The following is a 7034-nucleotide window of genomic DNA, read 5'->3' on the forward strand; positions in this document are numbered from 1 at the left end:
TCGTAGTCTGCTGTGTTCATCTACCTTGACATTGAGGGGCACCCCACCACTAAGAACACGGACCACAAGGGAGATCCCCTGACCATCCAGCCATCACGAAAGAGGTGTGTATCCTGGCACAACAGCCATAAAGCTATGCATCCATGCTCTTTGGAGTACCACATGGCGGTCATGTTGTTCATCAGGACTGATCTTCCCTTGATGTGGAGCTTTACTTCAACTGGAGACCAGAACCCCCTGATCTCCATTTCACCCAAGTAACCACCCCAACCCAGAGACAATGATTCTATCACTTTGGTGAGCTCTGGTTGGTATAGGGAAAACGGCTTGCCACATCACAAGTTGGTGTCCACTTACAACCATTGAAGGTACTATTGTGTCTCCTTTAAGATGAGATGTTTGAATGGCACAAAACACTGCATACAATACCCTTGGATATACTATTTACAGCAATCATACAGTAAAGCCTTTCCCACCCATGTTTCTGCCTTCAGCCCACAATCTGGGCATTCTTCCACTTCAGTCTCTTTCGATCACCATCTTCTTCCCAACTCCCCCAACTGGTATTACTCAGAGTGTCCAGTCTCTTGGGGATCTTTAGGGCCCACATCCAGACTATAATATGCTCTCAACTGCCCCCATACTTTGAATTTTCAGGGACAACCTCTACCCTCATAAATGCACATATTCATTCACTCCTTCCATTTGTTGAGGGACATGTTGCTTGCCCCCCACCTGTGCTATATTCCTCTTTGCCACTAGAAAGCTCAGCATACACAAATTAAATTAAATGCAGCCCTAAGTATGCCGCCATTGCTGGGAATTCCCAGTATCACCCGTTGGGGTATCTTCGGGATCTCCAACTCCCATATCACCTCTAGTTCATGGACGACTGCCTCCCAGTATGTAATATGCTTGGAGCATCCCCAGAGTGTGTCCTTTTCTGTAACACATCGTATGCAGTTAGGGTTCTTGGCAGGTCCCATTTTGAAAAGTTTACTTCTATTTAAATAGGAGCGGTGGAGGATTTTTTGCTATTTCAATCTCAGCCTTGCTTTAATAGCCACTTCCCTCTGGTGCATGAGGGCTGCTTCCCAGTCAACATTTTCCAGTAATCTTACCTTCCTCTCCCACCTGACCATCAGTGGTTGGAGGTTGTCAGGTGTATTATTAATTATGGTACAATGGAGTTGCAAGACCGGTTCCTGAGTTATATTGCCCCCACAACCAGGTTCTCTAAGGGACTGTGATCTGGGATATTCCCCTAGGGCAGTTTGTCCGCTCTTGGTGCATAAGTCACTTGGATGTACTTGTCCCACTGGGTTTGGGTGCTAGTTGGGATACTTCTTGAAGAACTTCAAACATCTTTATTTCACCCCCTCCACCATGTCTCCAAGTGGTTCTATACCTACGAGATCCTACTGGGTGAAACCCAACAACTTACTGATGTTTTTAAAAAATTTACCCTTCTACAGGGGCATCGCTAATGTCATCATCCCTCTCCATTCCATAGCCTCTCAGTGTGGCCTTGGTTGGTGTGGGCAGATGTTTTCTATGAGGTCTTCCATATAAATAGTGGAGGTATGCACCTGGTACCATCCTGGCTTTCTCTAGTCGGGTTGCCGGTGTGTTATGCAACGCAAATCTCCACTCATTAATGAACTGAAGTTGTGTTGCCCTACTGTATGCTCTCAGGTCTGGGAGTGCAATGCCTCCATTGTAACTTGACCTATAGAGGGTCTGTAGCACTATCCTCGAGGGTTTGCCATTCCAGAGCAGTTTCTGCAGCACTTTATCCATTTTGCTGAAATATGTGTGTATTTTGTAATATATTCAAGAATTTAGGTACTGTTTCATATACCTTCCACAGTGTTACCAGAAAATCTACCGACCCCCTCATTCTGTTCTTAGTAAACTTGAGTTTCTACCTGCATTGTTTTGAGTGTCTTTATGTTGCAATGTCTATGTATCTAATCACCACTGAGGATCCATATTCTGCCTATGTGCCACCAGGGTAATTTGCAGTGGTGAAGGATCTTATATACCCCTAGCTAGATATTCCACCTGTCTCTCCCAGTGGGGCTCATTTGCTAGCAGGAACACATAATCCAGATGGGATAAACACCCCTGGACCCCCAATAAAAATGAATATTGTCCCTCTGTTGGATGTTTTTCCCCTCTGCTCCTTTACCAATCCCTTTGCATGTGCAAAGCAGGCCAGGTCTGTATGGTCATGTTGCTGCTGCGGGCTAGGTGGATATCTGTCATGGTGCCTATGCATCACCGCATTGAAGTCTCCTCCTGCCACATGTATGTCTGAGGTTAGTGGTAGGGGTCCCAGTTTGTCCAAAGTTTTGGTCTGTAGTTTGGGGGTTGCATAAACATTCACAATAAGGAGACCTCTCCTATTCCAGTTCCTCTGTATCACCACATAACACCCCTCAGGTCCTACCTATTGGTTGATTGTATGTAAGGGGGGATACTTTTTTACCAGAATCTCCACCCATATAGATCCTCCAACACCTCCTATGTAGCCCTTGTGTGACAGAATTTTGTACTGGACCCTGTGGAGACATCTGCAATTCTTTTCTAGCAAATGTTTGCTGTAAGAGTTGTATGTCTGGGGAGTGCCACTAAATATGTTGCAGTTCTACTTCCCTTTTGATTTTGCAGTACAGACCAAAAACATTCCAGGAAATTACTTTTAATTGGCCATCCATCTATGGTCCAGGTATGGTCCCTCTTCACCCTCCATCCCTGTTCTCTCCTTCCTGTCACCACATTGCATCACCTAAGGTGTATGGAGTGCCCCAAGTGTGTAACCTGAAACTGTATCCCCTATATTCCCTCCCCCACCTAATGTTTCCTGTATGTAGGCTCCAAACTACCCACTTTCTGAACTTTGGATCTTCTCCTCCCATTCACAGGCCTGATCAGGTGTCTCAAAATAAGTCTTTCACTTGGAAAAGAACCTGAGATTTAGCACTTTAGAGCAGCATATATTTTACCTGCATAGTTCTCACCTTTTGCTTCATTGGTTCAAATGACTTACTCTGCCTTCGTACCAATGTCATATACTCTTGATTCTCTGAGAGCGCAGGAGTGTCCCCTCTCTGCTTTAGACTTAAGTAAAATTAGGTTCCTGTCTCTATAGTTGAGGTACCGAGCTATGATCTCCCTAGGCGATATACCCAGCAGAGACTTCCGCTCCTGCGAGGTGGGCTTGCTCAATGAAGAAAAAGGGGAAGAGACTCTCTGATGGCATGAGGGTGCATATCTACTGTTCAAGTAATTGTTCCAGAGGAGACACCTCAATTCCCTCCAGGAAACCCACAAAGCACAAATTATTGCACCTGAAGCGACCCTCGCCATCTTCCACCCGCGCTGCCAACTGAATCGTTCCTTTCAGTTTTTGCATAGTCTGTCGGAGCTCTTGGATCTTGCTTTCCGACATGGCTATGCAACCCTCCGCGTCTGTTAGTCTGGAGGTACTCTTGAGCAAATCCTGTCGCGATAGGGCCACATCTACCCCACCTCTCCAATTTTAGTTTCTAGGGCCCTCTGGGAGGCCTCAATGGCCTGAAGGATCATGTCAGACCCTGGGTGGGGTGGCCCCTCGTGGCTTTGCTCTCTCAGCTCAGGATGCCCCCTCATTGCAGCCGCTGTGGTGGTGAGCTGCAATGGTTTAGCAAACTATCCCATTCTTCCTTGTTTAGGGGGGAATCCTATCCCAAGCCATCATTCCTTGCCCCTCGACTCAAGACATGGATCTATTACGGCCCATCAGGCCTCCTCACAACTACCGCCCGGGGGAAATGGGGAGTGGATTGGCACAGGCAACCTTTCATCTTCCCAAGAAGGGCTGCCAAATAGTTAATGAGGCTGGTAGGATGTCTCAGCGCACTTTCTTGATGCCAAATTGTTCCGCACACCCCCTAGAACCACAGGTCATGTGGCCCCCAGGCTCTCCAACTGTTGCTACGTGTTCCTTCCTGCTGTCCACTGCCTCCACCTTATCTGCTGTCTGGCAAGCTCCCTGGGTAATGTCCTCTTGTCCCCGGCTTATGGCTCAGTTCCCTCGGATTCCTCATAGGACCATCAATCTGCCACACTGCCCTCCATCCAACCTAGTCTCTTGTGGGTGGACACTGCCGGCTTCTTTCTATCAGCTCTTTTGGGCAGGAGGGGCCAGCTAGCCTACATTTTTCAGGCTCCTCCCTAATTCTCCTCCATTCGTCATGGGGTCAGCAGCTGAGCCCAGGCCCCATTGCCCCACCCTCCTTAGGATGTTACCGGGTGGCTTGTACCTCCAATCTGATACAGACTTCTAGTCGCAGATTCCTTACCTTAGAATTTTCCCCCAGGTGTCAGACTGGATCTGGAGATTTTTTTCTTCGAGCAATACCCTTGTGCGTCAGTAGTTGCCGTCTGTTGACTCCGCTGGCATCGTTGGCATTGTAGTCATCGCGAGTAGTACATATATGCCGCCCCAGCGCAGTGACGACATCTCTTTTGTTTCTGTGCCACAAGCTGATATTGAGAGAGCTAACTTTGGTAAACTTTTGACCAACTTCGACTCTTTTCTTGACTTTTTGAGAGTTTTTGGTGCGTCAAGGGATGTCCCCAAAGACCGGCTTCAAACCGTGCGAGAACTGTCACAACATGATGTCGATGACGGAACTGCATTGGGTCTGTTTGTTGTGCCTGGAGCGCGACACGACCCGAAGTCCTGTTCCGAGTGCCCGACCATGCAACCGAAGGCCTTGAGGGAGCAGTCCTTCAAGCTTATGGTGGCCCAGCGCTTGACTCCACATAGGTCCCGGTCTCGTCCGAGGGGAAGGTCTCGAGTCCGGTCGCGGAGCCATCACCACTCGTCTTCTTTGAAGTCTTTGGGTCAAGGTAAGAAGAAGAAGTCGGAGAAATCCCGTCATCCTTCGAATTCACCCCATCGCTCGGCTGATGCTATATGGGAGGAGCGTCAACGCTCAAGGCCTCCCTCTTTGGAGCCTGCTTCTGGGTCCGCTACTCACCTCATCGAGTTTTGGGAGCTGGGGGCCCCTGGCCAATTAAAGGAGTTTATCAGGGCATGCGCCTCATTTATGGCCAGCCCTGACCCTGCTACAGCGCCTTTGGGCCCAAAGGGTTCAGGGGGGGGGCCCTTCGGGCCACCGAAGACCCTCCGGATCCACACCAGCGCCGGTCATACCATCAAGACCTTCCCCGGCACCCGTTCGATTGTCAACGCTCCTGATGTTGGTGATGCCCATCATCGACTTCGTCCCGATCCTGATCCCCGACGACTCGGAGTCGGACGCTGCCTCCTTCTTCGATGGGGCCTATTCACCCCAGGTTGGATTCTGACCCTTATTCTTATGGGTTTGAATTTGGGGAAGGATTGGAGGGGTACCTGGACCCTTATGAATACCAGGATGACCCCAATTTGAACTGGGCACAGGAGTTGGGGAAGGCCAGTGGTCTGGATACCTCCCAGACACTGGCATGCTGTCTCCTCCTACCGTGGCTATGGCGGAGGGAGCAACTTATTCCATGGTGGTCAATATGGCGACTGAGGTCCTAGGCCTTGAGCTGCCTACTGCGCAGGTCAGGTCTAATCTCCTGACGGAGGTGCTTCAACCAGGGGCTTCCACATCTGAGCCTCTTCTTCCATTCAATGAAGCACTCACCGATGTCCTTTTGGGTACTGGGTCCTGACATAACATGAGCTCCTGTGAATAGGACTATCACAGGTCGCCATTGGCCCACCCCGAACGACCCTAAATTCCTGTCCCAATAACCCATTCCTGAGAGCCCTGTCTTTCAGGCATCCTCATCCTCAGGCACATTCCCTTCTGCGCCTCCAAGTAGGGAATCAAAAAGGCTGGGACAATTTGGGAAGAAGATGTTTTCCTCCTCCAGTCTCGCGCTGTGGTCAGCAAACACTGCATGCCTTTTTGGCCGTTATACTCACTCTCCGTGGGATACGGTCATGTAAGTTCTGCCACAGATACCGGAGGAGGCCCGTGCTATCGTCTCCTAAGCTGTCACAGATGAGATAGATGCAGCAAAGTTCACTATCAGATGTGGGCTGAACACTGTCGACTCTCCAGGTAGATTGGTTGCGATGACGATGGCCTTGAGGCGCCATGCCTGGTTACGTACATCTGGTTTCTCAGGGGATGGCCAGCAGACTCTTATGGACATGCCCTTTGATAGCACCCCTCTCTTTGGAGATGAGGCGGCCTCGGCGCTTGAGAGGTTCAAGGACTCCCGTGCTACGGCTCGGTCCCTCAGGCAGGAAGTCTCGGCTCTCTTGGCCAAGGGTTCCATAGAGAGGATCCCTGTGCCAGAAGTAGGTTGTTATATTTACTTACTCAAAATGCATAAGTAATTGCGAGAAGTAATACTTTCTCCATGGTGTTTAGCTACAGCGGGCAGCTATGCATGTGTTCATACAGCGTACACATCAGAAATTGAAAGACCCTTAGGCATAATAAAAGGAGCTCATGAAAACATGTGTTAGTTCTTTCGGGAATCTCATCAGAAGGGGTGACAAAGAAGGCTCATCAGCTAAACATAAAACGGCTGACATAGAACTTTTGTGGCCACCACTAAGCCTTGTTGGGCCAAACATAAAATCAACAACAAAACCTTAGATAGCTTGACCTGCAGAGGCTCAAGCTGGTGGTCCTAACACAAAACATAATTTTCACCCAATACTTGGAATAGATAAATGTGGTCCAATAGCACCTCGCCACAAGAAACACATCCACTACTTTGGTGGGGAAGTCGGAGCTGCTCAGTTGTCACTACTGAATATGCACACATGCATGTGTAGGTTTGTGGAGGCAAGATGCAGGACCTTGCACTGTTGCTGAAACAGGAGGTCCTCCAAAGAGGCAGATGGATCGGTAGGATTGGAAGGGCAATTGCCCAGGCTAAATATGTTAGAGGACCACACTCTTCAAACCAATCCATAACTATCAAAATGACTTAAGCCCAGTCTGTCTTGATCTTATTTAGAACCAGAGGCAGGA

This window comes from Pleurodeles waltl, chromosome 8 (assembly GCF_031143425.1).
Source record: "Pleurodeles waltl isolate 20211129_DDA chromosome 8, aPleWal1.hap1.20221129, whole genome shotgun sequence".
NCBI lineage: Eukaryota > Metazoa > Chordata > Amphibia > Caudata > Salamandridae > Pleurodeles > Pleurodeles waltl.